The following is a 14,208-nucleotide window of genomic DNA, read 5'->3' as shown; positions in this document are numbered from 1 at the left end:
AATATGTGTTCCCTTCTTTGTTAGCAATGAGGGCCATGTTGTGCAGGCTGTCTTAGGAGATGAGTAGCCGTAGTTTCAGGTGTAGGGAAAACAACAGGTGGGGCTGTGGTGCTTGGGATGTGAGGTGAGATCAGGCCCTGCTCAGCAATCAATAACAGTGGACGTCTTACTGGCGCTTTCTCTTTCCCCACCTTGCCTAACCTGTAGGTTGGGAGCAGGATTTCCCATCCATGCAGGCATTTCTAGGCTGAGGCAAGAACAAGTGTGAGAGGCAAAGGGGTTTGGGTGAGTCCCTGGGTACCCTGTGCAGCTGGCTGGAGAGACTGTGTCTGTGGAGATGAGTCCCAAGGCTGCAGCGTGGTCAACTGCAGGCAGCCCAAAAGGGGACTGTGCCCCGTAGTTGCCAGGATTCGAACCTGCGCGGGGAAACCCCAATGGATTTCTAGTCCATCGCCTTCACCACTCGGCCACAACTACCTGCTCCAGCCCTCTCTGCCCTGCTGATCACACGCCCTGTGCAATGACACCCGGATCCCTGGGAGTTTCAGGGCGATGCTCCACTCGAAGATCTGCAGCTGGGACCTTCACTGAGCATGACAGGCACGTGGTGCTAGCCTTCCAGAGGCCTTGAGGGGTGTACCTTGTCCTCAGCCAGGCAGCTGGTATATCCTGCCACAGGGAGGATGGTTCCACTCCCCAGCTGGCATCTCTGCTGCTTCCAGGGAAGAATGGAAGGCAGCTGTGTGGACACAACCAGAGATGGTGGTGATTGTGGGGTGGGAAATTAGACTTCACTTTGCTTCTCAAATTTATCTGAGGGGGATTCCAAGCCTGCTGTGAGCACTAGGGTGAGGACATTCCTGCAGGGAAGATGGTGATCTCCTGGCAGAACCCGCAGCCTCCTGAGGATATAGGGTGGTGTCAACCCTTGAACAAAGACCATGTCTGCCTTGCAGGTTGTTGGTGTGTAGGGGGAATGGCTTGCGAGAGTGAGAAAGATGTATGGAAAGGTCAAGGTGGAGCCTGTCTGAGGAAAAGTGTGAAGGGTCAAAGGGAGAAGAAATGGGAGATGTGGATGACTTAGAGGGAGACAGGAGAGAGCTTGTTTTGGTGGAATAGGTATGTCCAGATATTTTTGCCAGCTTTGGCAAGCATTGTCCAATGCCTGAGCATGGAGCAAGATATTGAATGATCCACAAAACTGATCATTTCCACCACTGGATAAAAGTAGCTCTGATTCCCTTTTGGGTCTGGAGCCTGTATTTGGAAAATGGCTTTGAGTAGTTGGTATGTATGTGGTGCATCTTGCAGTGCCTGTCTGCATGCAGAGCAAGGGTGGGTGGTGGTTGCAATTGATAAAGTGATGCTGAGGAGCGGCTTGAGGAAGCGTGTGTGTGGGGAGCTGGAAGGAGCAGAAGGAGCAGACTCGTCAGTTTATGAATCCACAGAGCAGGATGCAGCAGTGCACACAGGTGCATGGGTGGTATAGTGGTGAGTATAGCTGCCTTCCACGCAGCTGACCTGTGTTAATTCCTGGCCAATGCTGACAAACTTCAGCCTGGCTCCAGGATGGATGCCTTACATCTTCTGCAAGCAGCCTCTCCTGCTCAAAAAATGCCCAGCTTTCCCCTGGGGATTCAAGCTACCCCCCCTCATCTTCCCGCATCTTCTCCCCTGAGACTAACTGAGACCAGTGCTGGGAGGGCTGCAGGCTGGCCTCCTCACTGCAGTGCTGGTACAGGAGCCAGGAGACAGGCATTCTTGGCCTGGCCCAGAGCTGGTCCTGCTGCTGCTGATTGCACCTGGCAAGAAAATCATACTGCTGTGGCAGGGTTCAGATCAAGACTGAGAATATCTAGATGGTAGTCAAGACACAGAGACACACTGTGCTTCATAACACCACGTGTGCAATCTGTGAGTGCGGTGGGAGGAGGTCTGTTCTTTATGTAACGACTCAAAGGCCTCTCTGTCTGACCTGAAATCACCCTGGAGACACTGACCTACCCTGTCCAGGCTCTGGCATTGCAGACACACCTTGAAGTTTACAGGAACTGGATGTAATTATGTTCCTGGTCTCTAAGAAGTAAAACACCCTCATTTCTCTTGCAGCTTATAGCCTGTGGGCCAAGGGAAACACAAGGAGCCTCTCTCAACTAGACTCTCTACCTGAAGGGGACGAAGCTTCTCAAGTCTCTGTCCTGGTTTGGCCTAAACCAGACCAATTTTTCTTTCAGTGATTTTTACTTTCAGCTAAGTCTCCTCTAAGGAACTGCACTTTCTGAAACTAACTGCATGTTTTGCAGACAATCTCTGCTTCTAGGACTGATAACGCTCGGAGTTTGTAGTTATCACTGAGGCACCGGTAGGGATGTTATGCAGAAAGGCTCTTGCTGTACTTATTCTTAGAGAAACCAAGGTCACTGCTGAATTCCTCACTGCTTACGAGTGAAGAGTCGCAGAAAGGTCACACCTGCAGGGAGGAGCGGACAGGGCAGGTGACCCAAAATCGACCAATAAAGGTATTCCATCTCATACACGTCATTCTCAGTATAAAGCGGGGGGATCACGAGGGTCTCGGCCGACTTGGGCCTTCGGGCTGCTTGAGCCTTTGACCTGCTTGAGACTTCGGCCCTTTCTTCTCCCTTCTTGCCCTTCTGCTATGGCCGGTGTCTGAAGAGGACTCTGTCCGTTTTCCTGCTCCCCCGATCCCGGTTTGTGCATCCCTGAATCCAGTTCCTCTCTGTTGCTGGGCCCAGCCTGGGCCTTCCCGGAGCCTGCCCTGCAGTGCCGGTGGTGACGTGGCCGACATTGGAAGAGCTCGATCTTGGTTTTGTATATATTTGTATATATTTAATTATTTCCATTATTGTTATTATACTCTTTTTCATTATTATAATTTATTAAAATTGTTTTTACTTTCCAACCCATAAGTCTCTCTCCCTTTTCTCTTTCCCTTCCCCTTCTGGTGGACGGGGAGGAGGGTTAAAAGAGAGCATCTGCCACTGGTTTAATAGCCAGCCCAGCTTTAAACCGTGGCAGTCTCCCATTCTGGTGTCGATCAAAGAAAAGTAATGCTCTTTGATATGCTGACAGTCAAAAACCGTTCTGGGCAGTGGGTTGTGTATGAAGGGTTTGCGTTGGCACAGCATTTACACTCTGTCATCAGCTAGTGCAGTTATAAAGAGAGGGATCATGATTGAGCATGCTCTGTTTCCTAGTGAAATACCCACCCTAACACCATCATGCAGTCACACTGCCCACATCCAGACATGAAACTTGGTGCTTGCCTCCTTTCCATTCCATCCTGATCCCTGGAGATTATTTCTACAACTGCTCTGAAAGAGAGAAGTGTCATGACTGTATATTTCTTGTATTGCCACCTGCATCCATTGTTTATTGCCCTCTCACTGGACACCACAAACAAGAGGATGGCGCTCTCTTCTTTACTCTGCCTGTGCACCTTCCCACCCCAGGCATTTAGAGAAATGGATAAGATACCCCCTCAGCCTTCCCTTCCCCAGGCCAACCAACCCCAACTCTCCCAGCCTGTCCTTGTATGAAAGATGAGCCAACGTCTTAATCACCTTAGTGTCCCTTTGGCAGGGTTCACAGAACCCATAGCTGTGCAGAAGTGGGAATCAGCTACACTGCGGCACCACTGGAGTCCCTGTAATGGCACCTACAGGTCTCCTGCAGAGGAAGGAAACTTTGCAGAAGGCTTTCCATTTGCTTCTAGGAGCAGATTAGATCAAGAGAGAAAGCCCAAGAAACAGCATTCAGTCAGGGGAAGACGTGCACTTGTTGCAAAGTTCATGCACCTGGAGCAACAATGACTGCTGAGAGGTTTTGGAGGTGCAGAAGTGAGGACAGTAATGCATGGTCTGGGACACTAAACAGTGACACTGGATCCAGCTTTGTGCTTGGCTGCATGCTTGCATGTAGGATGCCTTGCTTTACAGCTGAGCAGCGTAGGTGCTTTTTACCTCCCAAACAACTGTGAGTAGCGAGGTGCATCACCAAAAGGAAAGGAAATATAAAATCTGACTTCCAAATGCCAAGACTTGGCTGAGATTCAGGCTCAGAAAGGCAACGTGGCCCTGCCTGCTTCTGAAGGAGCCCTCCACCACTCAGCTGAGCACACGTGCCCAGTTTTCTCCTGCCACCGTAAGATGTGTCGTCATCTGAGCCCAGTTCATAAGCCTCCTTCTGTTCTCTGCCAGGGGATACTCAGGGCAGGCAGTGAAAAGTCACTTGCATACATGCAAGACGAGCTAGGTAGACTGGCAGAAGAAACGAGATCAGCTCTCTGTCACGGTTTAAAGCTGGGCCTGCTATTAAACCTGTGGCAGATGCTCTCTGTTAACCCTCCCCCCCCCCCGCAAAGGGAAAGGGAAAGGGAAAAGGGAGAGAGGCTTCCGGGTTGGAAAGTTAAAACAGTTTTAATAAACTATAATAATGAAAAAAAAGTATAATAACAATAATAGAAATAATCAAATATATACAAATATATATACAAAACCAAGATTGAGCTCCCCTGAAGTCAGCCACGTCACCACCGGCACTGCAGGGCAGGCTCCGGGAAGGCCCAGGCTGGGCCTAGCGACGGTCGAGAGCTGGATTCAGGGATGTACGGATCGGGATCGGGGGCAGCAGGAAAACAGACGGAGTCCTCCTTGGACACCAGCCATAGCAGAAAGAGAGCGAGACCCTCGTGATCCCCCCGCTTTATACTGAGAATGACGTGTATGGGATGGAATACCCTCGTTGGTCAATTTTGGGTCACCTGCCCTGTCCGCTCCCCCCTGCAGCTGCGACCCGCCTTCGGCTCTTCACTCGTAAGCAGTGAGGAATTCAGCAGTGACCTTGGTTTCTCTCAAGAACAAGTACAGCAAGAGCCTTTCTGCACAACATCCCTACCGGTGCCTCAGTGATAACTACAAACTTCGAGCGTTATCAGTCCTGGAAGCAGACACTGTCTGCAAAACATGCAGTTAGTTTCAGAAAGTGCAGTTCCTTAGAGGAGACTTAGCTGAAAGTAAAAATCACTGAAAGGAAAATCGGCCTGGTTTAGGCCAAACCAGGACACTCTCGAGTGCTTTAGGTGGTGGGACTGAAGGTTAACCATGAGAGACATTGTCTCTAAATTGGAGAGGCATGGACTTGATGGATGGACCACTCACCGGATAAGGAATGTTCTGGATGGTCGTACTCAAAGAGTTATGGTCAACGGCTCGATGTCCAAGTGGAGAGTAGTGACGAGTGGCATTCCTCAGGGGTTATTATTGAGACCAGTCATGTTTAACATCTTTGTCGGCAACATGGACAGTGGGATTGAGTGCATGCTCAGCAAGTTTACAGATGACACCAAGCTGTGTGGTGTGGTCGACACGCTGGAGGGAAGGGATGTCATCCAGAGGGACCTCGACAGGCTGGAGAGCTGGGCCTGTGCGAACCTCATGAAGTTCAACAAGGCCAAGTGCAAGGTCCTGCATGTGGGTGGGGGCAATCCCAAGCACAAATACAGGCTGGATGGAGAATGGATTGAGAGTAGCCCAGAGGAGAAGGACTTGGGGTTGTTGGTTGATGAGAAGCTCAACATGAGCTGGCAACATGCGCTTGCAGCCCAGAAAGCCAACGGTGTCCTGGGCTGCATCACCAGCAGCGTGGCCTGCGGGTCAAGGGACGTGATTCTGCCCCTCTGCTCCGCTCTCGTGAGACACCCCCTGCAGTGCTGCATCCAGCTCTGGAGTCCCCAAGATAAGAAGAACATGGAGCTGTTGGAACGAGTCAAGAGGAGGGCCACGAAGATGATCAGAGGGCTGAAGCACCCCTCCTATGGAGACAGGCTGAGAGAGTTGGGGCTGTTCAGCCTGGAGAAGAGAAGGATGTGGGGAGAACTTCTAGCAGACTTCCAGTACCTGAAGGGGCTACAGGAACGCGGGAGAGGGACTTTTGACAAGGGCATGGAGTGACGGGACGAGGGCGAACGGTTTTAAGCTGGAAGAGGGGAGATTTAGATTACATATTAGGAAGAAATTCTTTCCTGTGAGGGTGGTGAGACACTGGCCCAGGTTGCCCAGAGAAGCTGTGGCTGCCCCCTCCCTGGCAGTGTTCAAGGCCAGGTTGGATGGGGCTCTGAACCACCTGGTCTAGTGGAAGGTGTCCCTGGCCGTGGCATGGGGTTTGGAACTAGATGATCTTTAAGGTCCCTTACAACCCAAACCATTCTATGATTCTATGATTACAGGGCCGTGATGACAGGGTTACAGACTCATGATGTGTTTATATGAGGCTTTTTAGTCTTTCTGTTATCTGCTTGCTTATTTTTGGTGTGTTGCAGTTCCACCCTCAATTAGCAGTGAATCTGGGATAGAGGCCACTGATCTTCCTTGCAGAGCAGGTGTCTAACTGAGGGAGGAGAAGAAGAAACCACCACGAGTCTCCAATGATGCTGCACAAAGTCTTTAATAAGAAGGAGCAAATACAGAGGCAGAGAACAGAGACCAAGAAACACATCTGCAGGGTTCAGGGAGGTACAGAGAATGGCCCATTTCCCAAGGACAAGCTCCACACAAAGTGCTTGCCTTTTCCCATTCTGCTCTGCCTGGTGGCAATCCCAGCCCACCCAGAGGAGTCCCTAACTCCAGCACCCTCCCTCCATCAGCAGGAGGTTCAGCAAAGCAGAAGAGAACGAGCACTTTCTCAAGGAGCTCAGAGCAAAGCTCCCCATTTTCCTCCCAGCTCCAAAGGGGATGATCCACTGGTTTCAGCAGTTCAGATTGCAGCAGGGGTTAGGCAGACACAGCCCTGACCCGCCCAGACAAAAGGAGCCCCCAGAAGAGATGGGAACTCCCCCGGTGCTGAGGGAGCTGCCAACAGCAGCTGACAGAGAGGATCCCACGGCTGTGCTCTGAGGGAAAGAGGTGAGGATGGGGCCTGGCAGGGTCACCACCACCGGGGAGGCCTCGATGTACACCGTTGAGTCAGCGCAGCGGGCGTTGCAGGGCTCACTGCAGCTGCTTGCAAGTGGGGTTGGGCCACAGGGGCGTGGGGGACAGGGTCTGAAGCAAGACATCTCTCGGTGAGGGAGGCAAACCTGAAACACAGAGCAGGGATGAAACACAGACCCCGAGATAAGTCTATCTTGTTTTTCCTCAGCTCTTTCTGCAGATACACTTTGCTGCACTCCATCTCCATTTCTAGCTCCATGTCCAGAAAGGGCCTGCAGCTGATCTTGCTCACATGTCCAAAAGGCATGACATGTCACCTTAAGGCTAGATTTGAAGGGCTAGGAGAAAAGATGTGCCTAACTGGCTTCTGTTTGCACCAGAACCTCGTCCTCCATTTCCCAGTGCAGTAGCAGAGGTGAAGACTGGTGGAATTATTCCAGCACAGATAAGCTGGGTTGAACGAGGTGTCTCAGAAATCACCTCTTAAAAATGCACACTATTCCTACAGCTCCCACAACCCTCATGGTGCCCTCTGGGTCACATGGCATAGCAAGGCTGACCCACTTTTGGGATAGGACCCAGCACAGTGGGTTTAAAGCACCTGTGGAAAAACTGATCATACCCCATGTCCAGAACAAACACTGCTGCATTGAAGAAGGCACTGGATGCCATTGGCCATTTCATGGGAGACCATCTCCTGAAGGCAGAAATGCTGGTGGGCAGACCTCCCTGCATCTGAGCCCCATTGATCCCCTTCTGCTTCAAAGAACCCCCCTCTTCCCAACTCTCCCCAGCCACCTCCATCAAATGGGAAAGAGGTGACAGCCCTGAACAGTTCCATTGCAGGGAGAAGATGAGGCTGCCCAAGTATCAACCTGAGTAGCCACCATGACAGCAGTTCAGCCCACAGAGAGAGATGGAGCAGATTCAGGCTTACCTCGTTCCTCGAGGAAAGGGAGGCAAGAGAAGGCAATGCAGAGCCTGGAGTAGTGCAGGCTTTTATGCTGTGTCCCAGAGCCCTGCAGGGCCATAAACATTCCTTGCTGCTGAAGCATCTAAACACCCAGTAGTTGCCACTTGATGAGGCCTCGCTGGTGATTAAGCCTTTGCCTCTTTCATCTGAAATATTTTGCTCCCTCTTCATACCACTGAACATGGAAGTAATTAATCTGTTTCCCAGCTTCATAAGGCCTATTAACTCCAAGATCTCAGTCTGGTGTGCAGGGAGATTTTAAGTGGGTTGTGTGATCAGATTGCCTTTGTAACGTTGCCTTCTTGATGGTGAGTACGGTCACCAGTCACTTTCAAATTCAGCTATGGGGGACACCTCAATTCGACTTTCAAGTGCTTTCAGTGCATACACTCAGGCTAATCCTTACAGACGTTTCTCCATGCAAGTCATCGTAGACGTAAAGGAGACTATGGGTAAATTCAGGTAGAATGTTAACACTGGATAATCCCATTTAGGAGAAGAGATTCACACCTCCAGGGATGAGGCAAAGATCAGTGGCAAGGAAAGATTGTTGTGGGCTGCAGAGCAGGAGTGATGGCCATGAGGACCTTGCTTACGCCCATCAGGCTCTACCATGGCCTGGTTTCGTGACCAAAGACATAGTCACGTCCTTGCCTGAAAAAGACCCACACCCAAATTGACCTGTTTTCCTCAACAAGTTCTCCCCAGAGGCCAAAGACGTGGATGGCCTGTTTTTGAGGAGAGGATCAGGGCAGGGATCCAAAAGCTTATGGAACTTTTTCCTGAATCAGGGATGGGGTGGCGCATTCCATGCATTTCAAACTACAAAGGGACATCACATCAATCTACCAGAGGACCTGGGAGTCATTGTGATGTGGAAGAGTTGGGAAAAACCCTGAGCTCCAGGTAAACATGAGTCACCCTACTGTGGATTTCGGAGGACACGGTGCCCCAGCCTCAGGCATGCCAAGGGTACCAGAACTCATAGCCTCACGAAACAACTGGTGCTTTTGTGCAATCTCATGCTGCTGGTGCCTTCCAAGGCATTGCCTTTTGGTGGCTGCTCAAGGGTTCACGTGACTCAGTGCAACCCAGAATAATGAAGACGAGAATGGACCTCTGGAGGTCCTCTGTTCTGATCCACTGCTCTGAATAGACCAATCTTTCCTGGTACCTCAGCAGACTCTGGGCCTCTTGCCCTTCTGCACTTACACGCATCCCCTGCTCCCCAGCTTGTTCATCTCTGCCAGGTGCTCTCATCCTCACCCCATACATCATGTGCTCCAGCCCTTACGTTCTGCCTGGTCCTCTGCCTGTACCTCTCTCCATGACAGATCATCACCACCTCTCTTCTCCCTGGGCACACAAATTAGGCCTCACCAATCCAGATGTGGATTCTGCAGAACCAAGGGAAGGGCAATGCTCCCTCCCCTCAGCATTCATCAAACAGCTTGAGTTGTAAAGGACCTATTGAGATGACCCACTCCAACCATGTATCCACCAAACAGGTATGCTTTCACCTGAGCAAGGGCGTGAGGCCCAATCCCCACCCTCCCAGACAAGGGCTTTCCTAGCTGTGCCTCCCAGCCCCACAAGTGGGCCATCAGGAGATGAGAGTGAGGGTGACAAGAGTGGTGAGAAGATGCCAGGGTCATGGGGTAAGGTCTGGAGCTGGACGGAAAGTAAATATCAGCATTAGGAGTGAAGGCTTCCTATAGGATGTGCAGGGAAAGCTGTGCTAGTGCAGACTTTCTCTTCTCTTTCCAGCCCTTCTGGTCAGAAGGGGCTTCTAGTCACTGCTGTAAAAGTGAAACACAGAGCAGGTGACATTCCTTGCACACATCCAGCCCTTCTGCTCTCCATGGTGCCATGGAGCACACTCCAGCCTTTTGGCTCATTCAGATCGAAGCTTGAACAGGGTGGGTTTTAAAAGTGGGATGAAACAACCAGACTGAGAATGAGATAGAGAAGTGGTCGTCCTTTAGGTGTCGTTATACAGACCACATGAAAGCTTCTATTCGTCCTGTTTCCAGACCTTACACCATAATCCTGGGATCTCTTCACTGGTGCTGGCACCCTCTGTGCCATCTCCTGGTGTCCCAAAGGGGGTTGCAGTGCAGCCCTTGAAGAGCTGCACAAGAGACAGTGACCTTTCTTGACAGTGGCACTGTTCTGAAGTCAATGGGACAAGCCCCAGCGCTTCCTGAGGTAACTGGGAAGAATGATGTGCTCAGAGCAGGAAGTGGGCCCAGAGGATGTCCAGAGATCCTTTCTAACCATCATTATTCTGGGGTGCACTGAGTCCCCTCAGCCACCAAAAGCCAATGCCTTGGAAGGCAGCAGCAGCACGAGATAACATAGAAGAACCAGTTGTTTCAGGAATGGTGCTAAAATGTGTGGAAATGCCTTTGAGGAAAGTGGCACTTTTAGAGGAATGAGGCTATGAGCTCTGGTATCCCTGGCACGCCTGAGGCTGGGGCACAGCGTCCACTGAAGTCCACAGCATGGTGACTCATGTCTGCCAGGAGCTCAGGGTTTTTCCCAACTCTTCCACATCACAATGACTCCCAGGTGCTGTGGGAGATGGATCTGATGTCCCTTTGTAGTGTGAAACACATGGAATGGGCTGCCCCATCCCTGACCCAGGAAAAAGAGCCATGAGCTTTTGGCTCCCTGCCCTGTGCCTCTCCTCAAAAGCAGGCCATCCATGCCTTTAGCCTCTGGGTTACCCTTGCTGAGGCAAACAGGTCAATTTGGGTGTGGGTCTCTTTCAGGGAAGGACGCGGGCTTCTCTTTGATCACCCTCCTACACATTGATTTGCTCTTTTCCAACAGGTTCTCCACTTCCAGAGCCAAGCCCAGACCTCTGGCTGGACGAAACATGAGGGCCTGGTCAAGTCTTCAAGAGATATGGCAATGGAGATCCCATGGAGAAGTCTCTTGAAAGAGACCTGCGTGACCTTCTGCTCAAGGGAAGAAAAAACAGACTGTGGTAGAGCCTGCGGCGTGGAAGCAAGGTCCCTGTGGCCATCAGTCCTGCCCACAAGGGGCTTCCCTCCAGTTCACAATGGTCTTTCCTTGTTGTTGAGTTTTGACACAAGCCTGGCTGCATCAGTTTCATCTCCCACCATCTCCCGTGAGCCTACAATGACAGGCTGAAGGAGAGATGTCTCCCAGGGTTAGCCTGAGTCTGTGCACTGAAAGCAGTTGAGAGCTGTCTTGAGGTGTCCCTAACAACTGAATTTCACCATGACTGGTCACGAAGGTCACCGGGAAGAAGGCGATGTAACGAATGCGATCCATGTGATGGAAAGCCACTTAAAATCTCTGCACAACTAGCCTGAGACCTCCAAGCCAATTCGTCTTAGCAGGCAGGAACACAAATTAATTATATCAATGTTATACAGTATGAAGTGAGAGCAAAACACTTGAGATGAAAGAGGCAAGGGCTTAATCACCAGCGAAGACTCAGCAAGTGGCAACTACTGGGTGTTTAGACGCTTCATCAGCAAGGAATGTTTGTGGCCCTGCAGGGCTCTGCGACACAGCATAAAAGCCTGCGCTGCTCCAGGCTCTGCATCCTCCTCTCTTGCCTCCCTTTCCTCAAGGAACGAGGTAAGCCTGAATCTGCTCCATCTCTCTCTGTGGGCTGAACTGCTGTCATGGTGGCTACTCAGGTTGAAACTTGGGCACCTCAGCTTGGCCCTGCAATGGAACTGTACAAGGGCTGTCACCTCTTTCCCATTTGATGGTGGTGGCTGGGGAGAGTTGGGAAGAGGGGGGTTCTTTGAAGCAGAAGGGGATCAATGGGGCTCAGCTGCAGGGAGGTCTGCCCACCAGCATTTCTGCCTTAGGCAGATGGTCTCTAACAAAATGGACAAATGCAACCAGTGCCTTCTTCAATGCAGCAGTGTTTGTTCTGGACATGGGGTATGATCAGTTTTTCCATAGGTGCTTTAAACCCTCTGTGCTGGGTCCTATCCCAAAAGTGGGTCAGACTTCCTATGCCATGTAATTTGGAGGGCACAATGAGGGTAATGGGAGCTGTAGACAGAGCGTGTATTTTTAAGAGGTGATTTCTGAGACACCTTGTTCAACCCAGCCTGTTTGTGCTGGGATCTTTGCTTCGATCTTCATCTGTGTTATTGCACCACGAAATGCAGGAGGATGTTTTCGTGTGATAAGCAGTCAGTTAGGCACACCTTTGCTCCCAGTCCTTCAAATCTAGCCTTAAGGTGACAAGTCACGCCTTTTGGGCATGTGAGCAAGATCAGCTGCAGGCCCTTTCTGGACATGGAGCTAGAAATGGAGATGGAGGGCAGCAAAGTGTATCTGCAGAGAGATCTGAGGAAAAGAAAGACAGGCTGACGCTGGGGTGTGTGTTTCGTCTCTGCTCTATGTTTCAGGTTTGCCTCCCTCACCAAGAGATGTCTTGCTTCAGACCATGTCCCCCACGCCCCTGTGGCCCCTGTGGCCCAACCCCACTTGCAAGCAGCTGCAGTGAGCCCTGCGTCGCCCGCTGCGCTGACTCGACGGTGGCCATCCAGGCCTCCCCGGTGGTGGTGACCCTGCCAGGCCCCATCCTCACCTCTTTCCCTCAGAGCACAGCCGTGGGATCCTCTCTGTCAGCTGCTGTTGGCAGCTCCCTCAGCACCGGGGGAGTTCCCATCTCTTCTGGGGGCTCCTTTGGTCTGGGCGGGTCAGGGCTGTGTCTGCCTGTGCCCCGCTGCAGTCTGAACTGCTGAAGATGGTGGATCATCCTCTTCGGAGTGGGAAGGAAGACAGTTACTCTGCAGCAGGAATGTGGCCACGGCTTCCATATGGGCTGGGTGTCCTCTTCCCACCTGGCAGGAGGAATCTGTGCCCGCTGCTCCTCGCTGCACGGCAGGCCTCGCTGTGCCTCCTCTGGCTCTGCTTTGCTCTGAGCTCCCTGAGAAAGGGCTTGTTCTCTTCTGCTTTGCTGAACATCCTGCTGATGGAGGGAGGGTGCTGGAGTTAGGGACTGCTCTGGGTGGGCTGGGATTGCCACCAGGTAGAGCAGAATGGGAAAAGGCAAGCACTTTGTGTGGAGCTTGTCCTTGGGAAATGGGCCATTCTCTGAGCCTCCCTGAACCCTGCAGATGTGTTTCTTGGTCTCTTTTCTGTGTCCCTGCATTTGCTCCTTCTCATTAAATACTTTGTGCAGCATCATTGGAGACTCGTGGTGATTTCATCTCCTCCTCCCTCAGTTAGCTACCTGCACCGCAGGGAAGAGCACTGTCTTCTTTCCTGAGCTTACCGCCAGTGGAGGGTGGAGCTCCTGAACTGATACCAGAGCACCAAAAGTATGTAATCAGGCAAGAGAAATACTGAAAAGCCTCAGATAAATGTAGTATGGTCTGTAGCGTTGTGATTACAGCCCTGTGATATCTCTCATGGTCAGCCTTGAGTCCCACCACTGAAAGCACTCAAGAGCTGATCTCATTTCTTCTGCCCATGTATCCAGCATGTCATGCATGTATGGTGAGAAAGCAGTGACATTTCACTGCCTGCCCTGAGTACCCCATGTCAGAGGACAGAATCAGTCTTATGAACTGGGCTCAGATTACAACACATCTTACAGTGGCAGGAAAAAATGGACACGTGTGCTCAGCTGAGTGGTGGAGGACGCCTTCAGAAGCAGGCAGGGCCAAGTTGCCTTTCTGAGCCTGAATTTCAGCCAGAGTCCTGGCATTTAGAAGTCAGGTTTTATATTTCCTTTCCTTTTTGAGACGCACCCTGCTACTCACAGTTGTTTTGGAGGCACAAATCACCTAAGCTGCTCAGCAGTAAAGCAAGGCCTCCTACATTCAAGCATGCAGCCAAGCACAAAGGTAGATCCAGTGTCACTGTTTAGTCTTGCAGATGATGCATTTCTCTCCTCAACACTGCACCACAAAAACATCTCACTCAATGCTGCTCCAGGTGCATGAACTTTGGGGCAGAAGCACATCTTCCCCTGATTGAATGCTGTTTCTTCTGCTTTCTCCCTTGGTCTAATCTACTCCCTGCAGCAAGTGGAAAGCTTTCTGCAAATTTTCCTTCCTCTGCAGGATACCTGGACATCTGCGTGCCAGTGCCCTTATGTCATGGTTTAACCCCAGCTGACAATTAAGGATCACACAGCCACTTGCTCACTGCCCCCCCGGTGTGATGGGGGAGAGAATCAGAAAAGTAAAGCGAAAACTCATTGGTTGAGATAAAGACAGTTTAATAAGTCAAGCAAAAGAAGGAATTTATTCACTAATTCCCCTCAGCTGGCAGGTT

At 51.2% G+C, this 14,208-nt stretch overlaps 1 non-coding gene across 1 annotated transcript; it reads right to left on the bottom strand.

Moving 5' to 3' along the window:
• Positions 1 to 395: 395 nt before the first annotated feature.
• Positions 396 to 477, bottom strand: TRNAS-AGA (transfer RNA serine (anticodon AGA)). Its single transcript has one exon. It is a non-coding gene; the product is annotated as a tRNA-Ser (tRNA).
• Positions 478 to 14,208: the final 13,731 nt, after the last annotated feature.

The sequence above is a fragment of the Nyctibius grandis genome, chromosome 11, assembly GCF_013368605.1.
Source record: "Nyctibius grandis isolate bNycGra1 chromosome 11, bNycGra1.pri, whole genome shotgun sequence".
Classification (NCBI taxonomy): Eukaryota; Metazoa; Chordata; class Aves; order Nyctibiiformes; family Nyctibiidae; genus Nyctibius; species Nyctibius grandis.
The sequence above is the reverse complement of the archived record's forward strand: the minus strand, read 5'-3'. Positions and strand labels throughout refer to the sequence as shown.